Source organism: Sciurus vulgaris (genome assembly GCF_902686455.1).
Source record: "Sciurus vulgaris genome assembly, chromosome: 4".
Taxonomy (NCBI): Eukaryota; Metazoa; Chordata; class Mammalia; order Rodentia; family Sciuridae; genus Sciurus; species Sciurus vulgaris.
The window spans coordinates 141,843,062-141,861,548 of NC_136464.1; the positions used below are offsets into that span (position 1 = coordinate 141,843,062).

Below are 18,487 nucleotides of genomic sequence, written 5' to 3' on the forward strand. Positions count from 1 at the left end.
GTTGAGTTGTGTCCTAAAAAAGGAATAAACTGATGTCCTAAATCCAGGCACCTGTAAATGTGACTTTATTTGGATTAATAACTCTAGTCTTATTAAGATGAGACCATATTAGATGCAGAGGCATCCTAATCCAATGACAGGTGCCCTTATAACACAAGAAGGTCATGTGAAGATGGAAGCAGGAATTGGAGTGATACATCTACAAGCTAAGGGACATCAAGGGTTGTCAGCAGCACCAGGAACTGGGAGGAGGCAGGAAGGCTTCTCCCTGCCTCTGCCCTTGCCTGACCCCCACCTGCTCAGTCTTCGGAGAAAGTGTGACTCTGCTGACATCTAGATCTTGGGCTTCTAGCCTCCAGAACTGTGAGACAATATGTTTGTTTTTCAAAGCTACCCTGATTGTGGTAATAGCAGACCTAGGAAGACTACACCTCAACACTACACCACATCACACAGAGACAGCTGTGAGGTCAGGGAGGCACTGAGAAGACCCGGCCTGATGGTGACCCATGCTGTCCTGGATGGAGACAGTCTCCCTATGAGACCTCAGTGCAAATGCACTTGTCATCAGATTTACAATCCTATCAATCAGTACTTTCTGCTGGTTAAAGATAGCCATTCTTGAACCCTTGTCCAGGACTGTTCTGAGAGCTCCTCAAACATTGGCCCAGGATGGTGATGGAATTAAGGGAGGAGTAGAAGGGACATTAAGTATTAGATGACTAGAAGCCAGGTTCCCATATTCCAGACACACATGTAAAGATGAGAGGGAAATAATGAAATCCCCAAAGCAAAGAAAGTCTCCGAAAATGTAGGGAAGATACAGAGTGGTTCATGCTGATATATCTGAGGTTTCCTTTATTCTTATGGTTTCTGTTTTTTGCAAAAATTGCCAAGGAAGAGATGGAATTGCTTTGATCCCAAATAGAAGTCACATTTTGGAATTAATTATGTCACAGAATGGGTCTCAGTACAACATGCGATTGGAGGGATTTTATTTTGTTTTGTTTTTGGTACTGGGAATTGAAGCCAGGGGTGCCACCGAGCCATATCTGCAGCTCTTTTTATTTATTTATTTTTATTCTGCGACAGGGTCTCACTAAATTGCTTAGGGCCTCACTAAGTTGCTGAGACTGGCCTTGAGCTTGCGATCCTCCTGTCCCAGCCTCCTGAGTCACTGGAAGGCGTGCACACCATGCCCCCTAGAGCTGTTTTTTGAGTAGAGGTAAACGGGTTTCTGCTGACTCCTTCTGCAGTCTCCCCAGCACAGAGGCTCATCACAGACATTTCTGAGAAGACTAAGGGAGGGGCCACTTATTAACTGGCCCACTTGGGGACTGAGCCCTTACTTTATTCTCTTTAGACCAAGAACCAGTTCTCAAGAGAACCATGAACCTCAGCTACCATTTGCTGAAACCCTTTCTGTGCCAAGCTTTAAGTGCCGATCGGCTATTATCTCACCTAATTATCACCAAAGTGGATTTGGGGATATGCTCAGTTCTGTTTTATAGATGGAAACTGTGAAACTAAGAAATCTGCAGTAAGTGGTCCAAGATCTTAAATGGTAGATCCAGGGCTGAAATCCAGCTGTGCCTCCCTCCAAAGTCTACTTGTTTGCCCTGTTAGGACATTTAATATTATAAAACACAATGCTCACCAAGTGGAAAAGACACTTTATGCAGCACCTGTGCTTTGTGCATTGTTGGCCTCGTTCGACTCTTGTTTTCTGGTTCAAAACCCCACTCTCCTCCCACTCTGCAGCTGCCTCTACCCGGCTCATGCCTTCTTGGGAAAAGCTCTTTGATGTGGTTGGCAGGACTTCAGAATCGCATGCTTCTGCTGAAAAAAAAAAAAAAAAAAAAAAAAATCTGAGTTAGGAATTCAATTGTGCTCAGCATGAGCCCTTTGGCCTGCATGTAGAGAAGGAAGTCCCAGCCTCTGACATGGAGAGAAGGAAGAGTTTCTGGAGCTCCGCCAGGGTAACCTTTCGACAAGGAACGCCCTTTGTTGAGGTCTAGGACTGAATCTCTACTCCTTTGCTGAGGTTGCCCCCTGCACCTGGAAAACCATTGCCCCCACCATCCACTTCACTCCCGCGACAGCTAGGCATTTGGTGAGTCTCAGGTCAGGTACCGCCCCTCCAGGAAATCTTCCTCCCACTTCCTGCCGGGTCCAGGGTGCCTCCCTGTGCTCCTAGGCACCAGCACTGTCCTCCTTTGTTTTGTTTGCCCTGTGGACACTTCTCACCTGCTGACCTTACTCCTCCAAGATTCCCCAGTGCTATCAACCCCTGATAAGTGTTGAGTAAATGAATGAATGAATAGAGGTGACCTGTCCAAGCCTTCATGGGGAGTATGAGTATGGAGAGGACCAGACACCTCTACCCCAAATTCCAGAAACTTCTCCCCTCTCCTCACCCCTCAGGGATTGATTCTTTCACAGCCACTGGCGGCAATGATTCCAGAACTACTTTGGGAGATTCACCTATGACGCAGGAGACTTGGAAGGAGGTCAGTTCCTTGACTTGTCAGTTCCATGCTTTTTCTAGGAGGCTGAGAGCCGAGGGCCCTGTGCTGGAGGGTTCCCAGCAGAGAGGGAAGGAAGCCCTGCTTCAGAATCCCACTGGATGTTGATTTCCGGCATGAGGATGCTTCCTTTACATCCCATACTATATTGACTTGTGAGACCTTTCTGAGTTAATCCCAATATTTCAGAAGAGTTCAGAGGTAGCTTGGGAAACCGGGTGTCAGCACTGAGTTGACACAGCACAGCAAGAGACAGCAAACACAGTGCAGGAAGTTCATCTCTCTGCAGCCACATGACAACACAGAGTGTTGTGAGCTGCCTGCCCTTGCCTGGCCCTGCCCTCTTCAACTTTCTGCCAGGTATCTCTTCTGTGCCAGTCCCTGGGGCTTGGATGGAGTCCAGGAAATGCTGCAACCATGAAGCCAGTTATTTGCCCCTCAGGCTATTCTCCTTGGGACCTCTCGCCTGCAGCCACCTCCACCCTGCTCGGCTGTGCCAGGGGAGTGATGAAGTTTTTTTCTCACAGTTTCCAGGCCCCCATGGAGTGCTGCTGCTGCTGCCCTGGGTCCCCCTGTCTTCTCTGTGAGTTCTCCCTATTTGCGCTTTATTCAAGAATTCACTAAATAATTTGCGCAGCAACTTGGGAGCAGAGTTTGGTGACCAAACAAACTGAAGGTCAAAGTCCTTGGTCTTGCTCTTAGGCAAGTTGTTTGCTCTCTCTGGGCCCTATTTTCCTCAGCCAGAGTCCCCTGCATTGCAGGCTGTTGTGGCAATGAAAGCTATGGCTCTCAGCCCAGGCTGCACATCAGAAGTCCCTTCGGATCCTTAAAATGCCAATGTCTAGGCCCCACCCAGATCAATTAAATCAGAGTCTTTGGAGGGTGGCCCCCACATCAGTTTTTAAAGATCCCCAGTGACTCATAAGTACACCCTAAGTCGTGACTTAAGAGATGATGTACATAACCTGGAAGACATACTGCTTTCAGAATATAATGTTCTGCTAATAAATGATACCGATGTTATTATTATATTACTGAGGCCCTTAATCTAACTTCTTCCAAGATAAGAATTCCTCTTGTGTGGTTGAGATATCCAAATTGTAAATAAAAGTTCACATAATTGATGATCACTAGTCTCTAGGCTGCTCAGTGAGATGATATTAAGAGTGACTTGGAATGGTCAGCTCTGAGGACCTCCGTTTTTTAAGGGATGTACACACCCTCAGTTGTATCCTCTTGGAGTGAGATCTCATCCGCACACTTCAGCCAGCCTGGGTCTGCACCCGTGGAAACAGCTCAGTGCCCTCAGTGCTGATGGCCTGGTGGGAGGCAGCACTTGGCTTTTGCATCCCCAGTTACCTTTGCTCCACAGGACGTAGATGAGTCATACTTGGTCCCCGCAGGTCAACTAACAAGCAGTCTGGGCAATTGAGTCTGATAGTTAGGCCAAGGAGGCAATGGCCTTGGTGCCAAGGAGAGTCATAAAGCTGGGCTTGACACTCTTTAAAGTTATCTTTGTTTGCTGATTGTTTGGCTAAAGGGACTGGTGTTGAGCTATTCCTGGCCACTTTGGGGCCCTTCGATGATAAGCTTAATTAGGGTGAAAGGAGGTCAAACAGTCCTTCAGTTTGGGAGGCCATGGGCTGAGGAGATTAGTGCAGATAAGTGACATCAGTTGACAACCCCCACGCTCCACCTCAGATATGACTTCACTTCTCTTTCCAAACTAAATATGTTCTGCGTGTAGTTTGCAGAAGGACAGGCTACTGGTTAATGTTTCTATCTATCATGATTTAGTGGGTAGGGAGGACCAGCTTTAGTTTTAAGCCAAATAGTTAAATATTTCTCATCTGTGAACTTCTTTGCATCCAAACCACCCAAGGCTGGTGCTGAATCTCCAGGAGACAATGCATGAACACCTGTGTGGAGACCACCACCTCTTACTAGGAGCCCCACAGAACTGTCAGAATAATCCTTCTTAATATCACTTTGGATGGTTCCAGTCCCCAGCTTGAAACCCTTCTGTGATTCCCTGCTACCTTGTGATGTGACCTTCAAGCCTGGATCATTCTGGCTGCTATTCACCTTTCCTCCTCATCTTGCTATAAAGAGGTAGCATGCGTCCCTCTCCTTAGCTCCAGCCTTCTGGTCTCTTCAGCTCTTGGGACCACATCTACCACCTGCCTGAGCATTTTCTCCAGTGAAGCTCACACTCAGAAACCTTCAGCTTTGACCTTACTCCCTAGAGAAGCCTTTCTTTCTTCTCCCTAACAGCTCCTGATTCCCAAGCCCCTCCTATTTGAACTCTTCTCAGTTGTGGTTGTTGCCCTTTGCCTAACCAGAATTTAAGTTCTGTGAAGGAGAGACCTCGTCAGCAACCACCGTCCATCTATATATGCAGTGAGTGCATTTAAAATGAATCCTAAAAGTACTTACCAAAGACAAGGAAGTCATGGACTTCACCAAGGAAGAGAATATCACTCAGAGATGAAGCACAGTGTGCCTGCTGCCTCTTCACATAGCAATCAGGAATTGCAGAATTATCCATATTATGTGAGGCCCACCATCATGGGTAAAGTCCCTATAATGTGCAATGTACAATATTAGATATTTTATCTGTATGCAATGTGCAGTTTTTGGTAATCATCATTTTTTTTCAAATAATTTTTGCTAGACTATTGAAGAGTTGAATGACTCAGAATGGGCATGACAGCTGACAATTATTTAGCACCTACAGCATGCCACACATGATAACTCTATGAGGTAGACACTGTTATTATTCCCACTTTGTGAATAGGGAAACAGAGATATAGGAACAGGAATGTGCTCAGCACCATTTTGGAGCTGGTGTATTGAAACCATATTTTAAATTAGGCAGCTATCCAGGCACAGATCACAGTATAAGGTCTCCCTGTGGAACTGTCTACCACCTTCCCCAAATTTAGGTTCTCTCACATTTGCAAGAAAGTATTACAGACTGATGATGTGCAATAGATTTTACTCACTCTCTCAAGAGGTGGGGTCCTTGTTAATATTTCAGAACATAAAAGAGTGGGGCTTATTTATCACCTTCATGAATTATTTCTAAAAAGTTTATAGTATCCTCAGTGTTGTGTCTAACTTCATAGAAAGGACCCTAAGTTCTTCCCACCACATTTGCCACCCAGAATTGTGCTGATTTGATAAAGCTCTGTGACTTTGGGGAAGTTGTTATCAATTCACTCAGCACAGGTTCTCTTGGTTAATGGATCCAAGAGGGCTCACAGCATCTGGATGTTTCCACTTCAGCCTACTGGCCTGTAGAATTTACACAATTCTCTGACTCTCCAATCTAAGTGAAGAGCACAATGGAAACATTATTATAGGACTTTCCACTTACATTTCTTTTACAAGGGATATCTGCTGTTTTTTTATTTAATTTTGCTTATGTGTCTTCTATGATTAATGCAGAGCCACTGAGCAGGATCTTAAGCCTAATCATTATTAAAAGAACATAGATGTTCTAAAGATCAGGTGTCAACTGTATTGCAATTACTATTTATTGGTTAGATGTCCTTTCCCCATGCTTTGTATGCCTTATTTTCCTTAGTTATTGGGGTCACACTGACTTCCATTTATTAAATTATTTTCTTTATCTTTAAACTTGATGACAATTCTATTGTGATTAATTCTTTCCCAACTTTTTGAATCTAAGAAATAAATTATCCTATTACCAGGAGCTAAAAAATGCTACAGATATTTCATGCCTTGATATCAACACTCTTTTATGAAGTGTTGGGCACTTCATGTGTACTTTTTCATTTAATCTTCACAACAGCCTTATCATTCTTGCTATTATCATGCCCATTTCATAGATTGGGATACAGAACACACAAGTGTGTGGGTCAGCTTTCTGTTGCTGTGACAAAAATACCTGAGAAAAACAACTTCAAAGGAGGAAAGACTTATTTTGGCTCATGACTTCAGAGGTTTCAGCCCATGGTCACTTGGATCCATTGTTTCTGGGCCCATGGTGAAGCAGAAAATCATGGTAGAAAGGGTGTGGCTGAGCAAAGCTGCTCACATCATGGCAGCTAGAAGCAGGGAGGAAGGGAACAGGGACAAAATATGCCCTTCAAACACATCTCCAGTGACTTACATCCTCCAACTAGGCCCTACTTCCTGAAGCTTTCACCACCTCCCAATAATCCATTAAGCTATGAACCCATCAGTGGATTAATCCACTAATGAGGTCAGAGCCCTTATGAGCCAATCACTTCCCCAGGACCTCACCTCTGAACATTGCTGCATTTGTACACCAAACCTTCGACACATGAGCTTTTGGGGGACACTTTAGAGCCAAACCACAACGTTAAGGGTTACTTGTTTGTTTTGTTTGTCTTTAAGTGACCAACCAAACAAATGTCTCGCAGCTAACCATGGTTAACAGGACTGGGCTATCAACTCAGGCAACTAACTATAAGCTTAACTACTATGATATGCTATTCTGCTTTACTCCCTTGAACCTTTTTAAATTTAAATCATTTTGTTTATTATGGTTGTAGCCATGACTACTTGTCTGTTTACTGAAATTATGTTCCTGATTAATTAAGAATGTATATTTTCAACATTAATTAGTTTCTGTTACACATACTCTCCCCAGCCCCAACATACACAACTATGCAAATGTGTGCACTGAATTAAACATGGGGACTTGGTGCATTTCCCTTTTTGTAGGATCAGATCATTCTCTTTCTTATACATGATCACTCTACCAGTTCTTCCAAGGTGATTTAGAACTTATTACTCATAAGCTTCTCTAAATTAGGGGGAGGTTTGAGAAGAATGCAGTGTCCCTGATCAATATGGAAAATGGTCTGGACAGCTGGATTGACAGTGCTTGTCTCTTCAAATAGCTTAGAGTAATGCCTGATACTTCTTTGGACTCATTTCATTTTGCCCTGGAAATTAACCACTTGACATATCGGGTTGGAACAACACATCCTATGTGTCTCTTGCAGCAAAAATAGTGCAGAATTTCCCTTCTAAGGTGATGGCAGGCTGTGGCAATACCCAGACAATGACAAGTGGTAAGCAGTGGAGGCAAGAGACCCAGGCAAACTGTGGCCTCACCCTTTGCTGGTCTTGTGATCCTGGGCAACTTACAATCTCCTTGAGTTTTGCTCTTTATTCCTTCTAAATGAGCCCAACAATACCTGATCTCCCATCTGGGCTCTTCTAAGGGTTGAACAGGATACCACAGGAATGCTGGATGTGGCTGGCACGCAGTAGGCTACATAGTTTCCATCAAGTGTGGATTCTAGACCAACCAGTTATGGAGGCTGACTTAAGAACACTCCAGAAAGGTCTAAGTATTTTTCCTATAAAATAATTTGTTAACAGAAGTATATCACTAGATCTCCAATCCCCAAATTTCCAGAGGTAGAGCAGAAAGGAAGTTTCAGCAACTGCACAATAAAACAGCAAAGAACCCAAGTGGAAAATAAGTGATCTGAAGACTGTCAGAGACACAGGAGGATATGTCTAAGAATCATTTTCTTCTCTATCCTGGACTTAGAGAGTAAGTTACTTAGACTCTTCTTAAAAGTTAATTTAGCTAACTTTTAAAAGGTTAGAAGGAATCAGGAGAGATAAAGACTAACAATTTATGATGACAAGACAAAATATAAATCATGGTAATGATAACAAAATAAAATCTATTTCTCCCCCTTAGGACTATTAGGTGGATTGAACCCAGAGAAAACACTTTAACAGTATTGTTTGCCGAATAGAATTCCTGTAACCAAATCAAGGACATTATTTTTTTGGGCCTTCTACCAAGCCATAGAAATTATTTTGTTATTACAGATTCTATTTTCTAGAGATGGTTTGTGAAAGGATTTCATGAATAATCCTTTTTGTCTTTAAGGGTAAAAGTTGGTGAATAGACTGAGGAATCAACAGTAGTCTTCAGAGTGTGTGTTAGTCATACATGACCTACATGATCTATTTCTTTTTGCTCTGAGAAAAGGAATCTCTCCTATTTGTCTGTGCTAATGTACAGAAATGAACATTTACTTTCTGTCATGCTAGGGAGTGTGGTTGGCAGGGTTGGAGCCTTACACTTGGTCTTCTGGCCCTTGGCCTCCTCTTTTCCCTGGAAGCATCTAGGCTCCCTGAAGAAGCCTGTCAGCAGAATCCCTGTCCCTATCCTTTCCAGCTTCCAAAGAGGTTGATTTTGTTCTTGGAACCTTACAATTCTCAAGGAGGAAGTGAAAGATGATTCTGTGCCTCCACAATTCTTCAGCTTCTTAAGAATTATTTGCTTATGAAATAAAACAAAACTGGGGTGGGGATGCTTTGTGACAGTGACAGAGCCTCGGGATCAGTTATTTTAACTGGCAGAACTTTGCTGATTTGTACCCTCGGGGCCACTTGAGACCCATAAAACTCCCTTTACCCTTACCTGTCTAAACACTGTGGGACTTGCTGGGTTCTGTGTTAGGTGTTGTTTTACCTTTAGAAAAAAGAAAAGTATCCAAAATCTCTGCTGGCATTCGTTCATTCATTCCACAAAGTATTAGTTGAATCTATAGTGATGGGCAAAGTCCCAAGCTAGTTGCTATGGTAATCAGAGCCAGGCCCAGGGTGAGGTGCTCATATCAGGGACATCATTTAAGGGGATGCAAGAAACACTCTGGAATTAAGGTAATACCTCAATGCAGTATTTGAAGAAATCAAAATTAGTGCAAAACAAAATCTGTGATGAAAAAATGTCAAAATTTCTCATAAAAATACAATCAATAACTATGCCAGGCCATGTTGGAAACTGAGAAAAAAAGGAAAAAAAAAAAACATTAAAAACTAAAATGAAAGTAAAAGAAAGAATGCTCAATCATTATTGAAAACGTTCATGTTTTGTTCATAATTTTTTTTGCATTTATTTTTTAAGAATCATATTAAAGTGTTATTTATTTTGACTGGAATTTTTTTTTTTTTTTGAGATTTTGTGTGTGAGGCAAGTCTCTGAATGGCCTCAAGCTAGTCCTTGCCCTGATGGGAATAAGGAGATTTATGGAGTTTATATTAACACAGTTGAGTATCCCTTATTTGAAATGCTCAGAACATAAAGTGTTTCAGATTTCAGATTTTTTTGGATTTTGAACCATTTGCATACACATACTGAGATAACTTGGGGATGGAATCCAAGTCTAACATGACATTCATTTATGTTTCATATGCCCCTCATACATATAAGGCAAAGATAATCTTATACAATTTTTCTAATAATTTTCTGTATGAAACAGTTTCAGAGTGTGGAAATTTCCACTTGTAATGTCACATAAGCATTTAAAGAGTTTCAGATCTTGAAACATTTCAAATTTCAGAGTTTTGTCTTAGGGATGCTTGACCTATAATAGCACTGAGTAATAAAAATTACTGTATCACAAGGTAAAAAGTGGTAAATGCAAGAAAGAGGTTGTGGATAAATGCCGAAGGCACTAACAGGAAGGAATGTGTATTTCTACAAGGAGGGTCAGTGCAGGCTTTGAAACAGGTAGTGTTTAAACACAACCTGACCACACCCAGCTGGAGATTAATAGAAGATTCCAGAAACCCAATCAAGTTTTTAAGTGAAGAAACATTAGTAGGTTCCAATAAGGGAAGAGAATTTGCAGGCTATCAATGGAGAAGGTATGCCAGGTACTGATGAAAGTGTGGGTTTATATGCTGCAGAGCGTGCCCAGGAGTCCTTCCCACTGCAAAGCAGAGGCCTTGTAGGAGCAGATTCATTTTACAACCACCTTATATAAACAAGACCCTTCTTTCCAGTTCTGTGGGTGGAGAAAGAAGCCAATGTGTGCAAAGGACTGAATAAATCACATCTGTGAATGGTGAAGGAGGTACCTTGTACCTAAAAGTGATCTTCGTACACCAAGACAGTCCTACCTTCAGGACAGGTCTCTGAGCAAGCAGGATTCTGTAATGGCGAAGATCCAGGCTAACAATAAAAATCTTAATGTAGGAAGTCGAACTGCGATAAGTCACAGCTACACAAAAACAGAGGAGAAATCACAATTCGGATTCTCCTAAAAATTAATATCTGAGATGGAATCACTGCTGAGTAAGAAGGTTTGTCTCTGGATCTTGTGATCCACTCAGAGCTCACCTGCTTTATTTACTGCTATTTGCTTTCTGTTGCTCAGATTCCATTTATCAGACTGAGGAAGAGATTTCAGGAAGTTCTTTTGACCCAGTTCTCTGTCTTGAATAAGTGAAGTCATTTATGAATCCACACCAACCCAACTTGGAGGAGCAGAATGAAGGTGCTCCATACGCAGAACGAAAAAGAGAGTTAAAATGATTAGTAGAGATCGTATTACCCATGAAAGTCTAATCTGGACTGTTTGCTAGCAAGCAGTATTATGGTTACCATAAGCAACTATTTGCTGAGTTAAAAAATGAATGGCACCAACGCTACATATTTTATCTTTTCTAAAATTAGCTCACAGTCATACATTAATCAAGAGGAGGAGTAATTAGCCACCTGCAGATGACATCCATGGCATTTCATGCCCCGAAGACGTTCATGTTCCTTTTCTAGGAGGAGTCATAGTATGTGTCTTCAATTGCATGCATTTAGCACTCACGTCATGAAAGTTTTTACTTTAACCAGAGCCTGTACTTTCTCAGAAAAACCAAATGATCAAGTTACCAGGCCAGAAAAACAGTCTATTTTAAGAATGAAAAAGTTTTGGCCTAAAGTGTACTAATTTACTCACTTTCCACAGAGTGATGGAAAACAGTTTTTCATAGACTTGAGGATGTGAGCATTGAAATGAAGCATGGATGTCACTTTGTGGCTTTCAGATGCCTCCAGACACTTGACAGAGGTGGAATTTTGTCCCAGGGTAGGCCTACCTGGTTCCCCCTAAGGAGAAAAGACTGAAGGGAGCTGCCTTGGCCAAAGTATAGGAAGAGGCTAGGAACCTTGAATCATGGCTTTCCCCTTGCTCCAAATGAAGTCAACTTAAAAAAAAAAAAAAAAAAAAAAATCACCAGTGGGGAAAAAATTCCTGGAGGAAGCAGAAGCTGAGAAAGTTTCAATATTTGCTCCAAGTTACACAGATATGAAGGATGAGTTTGGGATACAGCATCTGACTCTAGGTTCCTGGTTTTCCGTGCTGTGTCCATAGATAGAATATTGAATTCAAATGGAGCATTTCCTGTTCCTGTGTGTGCCCATGTTTGGGGATCTGCCTCAATTTGATTGAAATTAGTGATTCCCTACCTTTTTCATAACAGGACTCACATATGGTATCTATAAGGCACACCTGGATAACAGCCAGAGACCTGTGTTCCTGGGGGTTTGGATGGCTGGCCTGGCCCAGACACCTTGAGTCATGAGAGGAATCTTTCTTTATACCTTTAATCCATCCCTGTGGGGACCATGAACTGGGAAGCTCTAGGCTCCGCAGCCTGGCTCATTGCTTTTCCAGGGAAAGACCTTGGCCTGATCCTGTTATAACCATGCCCTAAGTGTCTATCCTGGCTGTTTTCTAGTACTTACTTGGGAGTAAGATCTACACACATGGGACAGAACTGTGTGCTCAGCAAAGTCAGCAAAGCCCTAGAGTAGTAAGGCACTCTACAAAATTTTCTTAGCACTTCTCCGGCCAACTCCCCATTCCAAAGCCTGCAGTAGAAATGAAATTGAATAAGGTCATGAAATACTATCCAGCCAATGCTGTTAAACAAAGGTCAGGTGTTACCAGAACATAGGCAGCCTTCACGGAGGAAGGATGTCTGGATTGTTTCCATAAACATGAGTGGGATTTCAACAAGCAGAGAAAGAGGAAGGGCCATCTAGATGGAAGCAACAGACTTGTAAGAGTCATTAAGGTGGAAAAATTCAAGAATTGTGAAGGAACAGGTTTGTCTTATGGCTTATAAGAGAATAACAGCCATGAAGAGACATACTGGAGAAAGTCAAGATTATGGAAGTTCTAGAATGTTTTACCAAGGAGGCTGGACTTTATCCTATTTTAATACCAAAAAAACAGATATTAGACACTTACTGGTTAGGTGGCACAACAATAGACTTCAGGGCTGCAAATGTAAAATTATAGTCTTAGATGTGGGGAAGAGATTTAAAGAGGTAAGGTAAAGTACTACCATTGAAATCTGAGTGTGATCAACTGTATATGGAGTTAAGGAGGGCCTTCAGGAAAGAGGTGGGTGGAGGTATTGGAGGTTTAAGAAAATAGGACAATTGGTCCAGGAACCTGATTAGAGATGCATTTTTAGCAAGATTACCCTCAGTGCTTTGTGTGGCTTGGCTTGATCAGGGGAGCAATGGTAAGGGCAGTAGCAATGGAAAGGAAGACATTGGTGGATTTGCCTGGTCCATGTGCCAAGTCAGGTAATGAATGCATTTCATAGTTACTGCACACTACAAAGTCTAATTCACATAATTAATCTATGAGACCAAAAGCAGGTTTAGGAGTAGCACTACAGACTGGCATATTCCAGATGCTCTGAGTAACTTCTCCTAACCTAATAATAATGAACTGTCATAATACCCTCTCAGTTTTTAATACATATATGATGCCTCTTTCTAAATACATCTCTTTAAGCCCATCTCCTGGTTTTTCGATTAAGATCCTTTGCCAATCCCCCAGTCTTGTTTCCAAAGTAACTAAACATTAAAAAAAAAAAAAGATTTAAGAGAAATATGGCAGAAATCATCAAGTATTTGAAGATTTAATCATGAGGCTTAGACACATTCCTCTTGTGGATGGAAAATTAGTCTGTCTGTCTCTGACCCTCCGGGGTTTGTTATACAGAATGATAACAAATCCAATAAATCTTTCAATGACCCTTTTATACCCTACACCCATATATCTTATAACCCAGAAAGGAATGGGCAAAGACACTTTGAAATAATTAATCTGGGGAGAAGTGCTGAACATATAGCTGAAAGAAGCTTGGAGAAGGTGCTAAGAGTGGGTAAGCAAAGGCCTTTTCCTTCTCAGTGTGTGAGACAAAGTTGATTCCTCTGATGGAGTCGGGAAGGCAGGCATGGTGGGCTATAAGCACTTTGCTCCTAAAATGATACAATTTGCAGGTAGTAGTCACTCAATAATCTTTTAGGGAAGTGACTTTCAAGGGAGCAGATTTCACATGAATTTAGGGAGAAGCTTTCTAATAACTATAGCTGGCCAACCATGACAAGTGGAGAAGCCAAAAGCTCTCCAGCCCTCTTTTCCTCCTTTTTCTCTTTTTTCACCATTGTCCTTAACATTGTCAAGATCACTTCAGCAGAGAGACTATACTTAAACTGCATAGGACCCAAGGTCTCAAGAGACAAGGAAGTTATAGCCTCTGAATTACCATGGTGCAAACTTACAACTTTCCCACTTTACCATGATGAGGAAGTGATTGCATTCAGTAGAAACCATCTTTTGAATGTTGAATTTGGGTCTTTTCCTGGGTGAGTGAAATAGAGTCCCCATTCTTTTGCCAGATGCTGGGCAGCCTCAGAAGCCATAGTTCCCAGTCAGCTACAAGATCAGCTGGGGAACAACTGAGCCCCTACAGTGTGCTGTGTGACCAAGCTTGAATGTTGGAAGGTCAGGTGTATTCAATGCATTCTCAACTTACAGTATTCTTAACATTTGATGGATCTATCTGGACATCCTCCATCCTAAGTCAAGAAGCATTTGTATAATTGTGTGTACATGTGTCTGAAAGAATGGACATTTTTTTAAGCTGTCTGTTTTATCTCAACTCCCTAAGGTCTCCCTCCCAGTAATGGGAACAAAGCCCTTAAAGCTGTTCCAGGAAACAGCCCCAAACAGAGAGTAAAAGAGTAAATTGAGCCTGATAGCTAGATAGTGCTCAAACAGTAGGATTACCAGGAACTATTGACCAGAATCTACACCCTGTTGTAAAACATTGTGAAACATGTTGTATGTTATCAGCAAACCCAGACCCCCTTTGAAATTTCCCCGGCAGCTTTGTTCCCCATTTTTCCTTTTTTTTCCCCCCTTTTACCCCTTTCATGTGCGATCCCTCCCGATGTGTGGTTTCTGCCTTTATAAACCTACAAGATTTTCTGCTAGGGACTCGACTCTTGGACTCCTGCGTGAGTCATGAGTCGGGTCCCAGCGCGCTGGAATAAACACCTCTTGCGGTTTGCATCAAGTAACGCCTCCTGCGGTTGATTGGGGTTGCCGTTGATCCATGGGACAGAGTTGGGGTTTCCTTTTTGGGGGCCTTACAGTCTACGCTTGAGTGTGGCGGGGGGAGGGGAGAAGCAAAAGACCAGAGAACTAGAGGTAATGATAGAAATTAGAATATGAAAGTTACTTCTGATTTAGAGAATTGAGAGAGAGGTTTTGGGAGGTGAGGGATGGATAGGATAGAACCTTGAAGAATAAACAGCATTTTAATAAGGTGAGTTTGGGTGAGCAAAGCGACGAACAGGTACCAATCATCTATTGTATTTTGGCTGGGCCATAGGACACAGGTAGTAGAAAAGATTGGAACATTTTTTGGGATCAGATGGCAAAGCTTATTAAGGATGAAGAGTTTGCATTGGGTCTATGTAGCTATTTAAGGTTTTGTTACATAATGGAATTTGTACTATATTTCATGGAGACTCATCTGGCAGTGATGAAATGGAAAGATTTTAAAGGGAAGAGAAAAGATTCAGAAAAAGAGGTTAACACAGAATCATCCAGAAGTAATGGAATGACTACTTGAACTAAGGATGGAGAAAAAGCAACTAGAGAAACAGTGAAGTATGCCAGAGAGGAAAGAGTCAGCCTGCATAACTTGGGTGTGTTCCTTCTGATGAAGTGGACTACAAAAAACAATCATCACAAAATAAAAGATGAAGAAAAAGATGCAGGACTTCTGTTTTGTGAGTATATGGAAATATATACCCACCACACTTGCTTCATCTAGGTTTTCAACACACTGCAGCTCTTTGGTATATTGCAGGGAGTTTATTATTCATAATGGTGGAAGTACTGAAGTTAGCAGATAATGTACTATTTTATACAAATGAGTATGAATTCAAAGTTATGACTCCAGTAACCACTCAGCATCCATGAGTATTCTGATAGATCTTTTTAAGTGAGAGAGTAAGGAGTACAGGTGTAGTACATTTATCATAGCTTTGAGTACATCCTTGGGAGTGTATCATGCATTGGCACAAAGCAGGCCCTTTATTTCACATGGGAAAAGTAAGCGAATCGCTGGTTTAAGAAATTAGGGCCTGTGAACTTCTTTGACTAAAATCAAAGAACATTGAGTCAATCCATAAGAAATTGTCTGATTTTATTGCAGGTCCTGCTTGACTGTTGAAGCCAATCTTTTCTATTTACTCTGCCCTGTGCCCCAGAGGGGTTGAAGTTGCAGTATCTCTAAATAATTGCCAGAGCGACTAATAGTCTTTTTCTTAAAATATGCACTTGTGAATGAATGAGTGGAGTCTTATAACAATTCATCCTGACCTGGAATTTTATTTAATCTGGGTTCATCTTCAACCAACCAACAGAAAAATATATTTTGGAGTTAAACAGTCCTAAGGTTGAAGGTTGGAGCACACTTAACAGTTTGGAGACCATGAACAACTGAATAACCTCTCTCTTCCTCAGTTTCCTGATCTCCAAAAATAGAATGGGAATACAACCCTCAGAAGTTGATTGTGGGAACTGGAAGGGTTAATGGAGGCCAAGCATCTAGCTGACAACCCGGATATTCAGGGAAGAAGGATTCTCTTAACCTCAGCCTACTCCTAGAACTGTGATCAATAACAGGCTCTAAGCTACAGAAGGGGCATGAAAACTGACTTTCAATAAACCTGGCTTGCCAGACTGCTTCACAGGAGAAAAGGAACTTGCTTTAGACATAGCTTTAAGGAGAAAAGAATATTCTCTTCAACAAATTGATTCTATCTAATATTTGAGATGTTGGCTAAATCCATTCTTAAATTGCCTCAAAATTCAAGCAGCAGCAGAACAAAAACTGAGAGGAACAGGCTTCTGTAGACATGCTTGTTCAGCCATACCACTTAGCACATGCACTTTCTGCTCAGAGATGAATTATAACCATTTCATTTTATTTTACACTTTCCCGTTTAAAATGATGTGTATGGTTGAGCTAATGCATTTTACATAACTGTTTTCTGTTTGGTTTTTCATTTCTATTTAAATGCTATACAAGAAGTTGCACTATTCCCTGCATGAGATCTAAACAGTACTTACAATTTTGTAATGTAAACTTATATAACCGATGACCCACAAAGGCATCTGCTTCTAGCCAGTTGTGTGACCTTAAGCAATTTAATTATTTTCCTTGGTCTTCAGTAGACAAAACAAGTTTAATAATTGCTATGAAAATTAATTTTGGGGAGGATCGCACACAAATTAACTAATTAAAGTTCATTGTTGGGAGGATGATGTACACAGATTTCCTAGCATAACCTCCTTCCCAGTTTCTTGTAGTGAGGCAACACCATAATAATTCAGGGTCTGAACACGCCAGAGCTTTTCTACGTGCTTTCTGCACACTAACTCAGTCTCCTCAAGGACCTAATGAGCTAGCAACTGTGATTATTCCCATATGACAGAAAAGGAAACTGAGGCATGGAGAGGTTAAGGAACTTACGCAAGTTTACTTATAAATAAGAGGGGTTAAATTCTTGGAGTTGGTTTCAGAGCTGGATTCATGTGCTCTATGGCTTTTGTCACATTTGGGCTCATGACATTAATATTTTTGGATGATCCCATTTGTCTATGATTCATAGATTTTTGTGAAAGAGACCAACATCTCTTTCAATACAGTCAAGTGCAGGGCAGAAGTTTAAAAATTCTTTTTTTTTTTTTTTTTTTGGTCTCTTTGCCCAGGTCATTATAGTAGACACAAACCAAGTCAGATAAATGGCTGCCAGTCACCTTCCCAACTTCCCTACTTGTGCTCTTTAATTTAACCAAGGTATTTGAGAAAAACAAAACCTGTCCTTTGAGTTGCAAACGAACTGCTTCACATTTCCATGTGTGGGAAGCTTGTATCCATCCTGTTTGCCTCTAGGTTTCTGGGTGGAGAAGGAAGGTGTGCCTTTCAATATTCATAGTGAAATTTCAATTCTTTCCACTGAAATATTGACTCTGTGTATAAATATGTGTATCACCTCATGTTCACTGTGGACTGTCTCTAAAATGTGGATCTGCGGGTCAAAAATCAATTCCTTCCCTTGATTCATTCTCTCTCTTTCACACACACACACACACAAACACACACAAGTCTTTGTATTTATTTTTTATAATTTATATGTATTTTATTTCCTTTGCTGAAGACTTGAATAAATAAAGGGGTTTGCATCATACCAATGCCAACAAATTATAACAATTTAATGCCTTATAATTTTGTTTTTTCAGCAACTGAACTTTGTACCTGGTAGTTCACACTCCCCACAACCCTGCTACACCAATCCTTACTAATGAAAAGTATCACACGTTCATTTTCTTAGGCAGAGCAAATTCAATACTATGCTTTCTTTCCTTAACTTTCCTGAGGCTTTCCTTCTCTACTCTTCATATCAGGATGGCTCATCAAGTGGGGAGAAATTCTGAATCCAGCTGTTTAGTCTATTTTCACCTCATTTTTATTGCATTAAAATTGTCTACCACACAAATGAGTGATGTGAACGACTAACCTGAACAATTAGGTAGCAGGTTCTACTACCTAATTGGATCTGAAATAGTCATGTTGAAAGCATGGTCCCCAGTGTAGCAAGGGTCAGAGGTGGCTCTTTTAAGCAATGATTGGATCATGATTGCTCTGACATCATCAGGATTAATCAGTCTATTAAGCAAAGGGATGAATCCATTGGTAGTGGAATAGACTACTGGAGGCGGGACCTAGTTAGAGGAAGGAGGTCACTGGGGGTGTGTCCTGGAAGGATTTATCTT

The 18,487-nt window shown here is 41.3% G+C and overlaps 2 long non-coding RNA genes across 3 annotated transcripts; one reads left to right on the plus strand and one right to left on the minus strand.

Annotated features, from left to right (window-relative positions):
* Window positions 1–811: 811 nt before the first annotated feature.
* On the minus strand, window positions 812–4,175 carry LOC306659441. The gene is made up of 3 exons (XR_013763295.1): window positions 3,885–4,175; window positions 1,658–1,839; window positions 812–1,298 (listed from the first exon to the last, which is right to left on the minus strand). It is a non-coding gene; the product is annotated as an uncharacterized lncRNA (long non-coding RNA).
* On the plus strand, window positions 2,199–15,974 carry LOC306659442. 2 transcript variants are annotated; one of them, XR_013763296.1, is made up of 4 exons: window positions 2,199–2,510; window positions 14,032–14,237; window positions 15,168–15,432; window positions 15,861–15,974. It is a non-coding gene; the product is annotated as an uncharacterized lncRNA (long non-coding RNA). The 2 variants fall into 2 exon arrangements; XR_013763297.1 differs by lacking the exon at window positions 15,861–15,974 and having other exon boundaries at window positions 15,168–15,551.
* The last annotated feature ends 2,513 nt before the right edge of the window (window positions 15,975–18,487 follow it).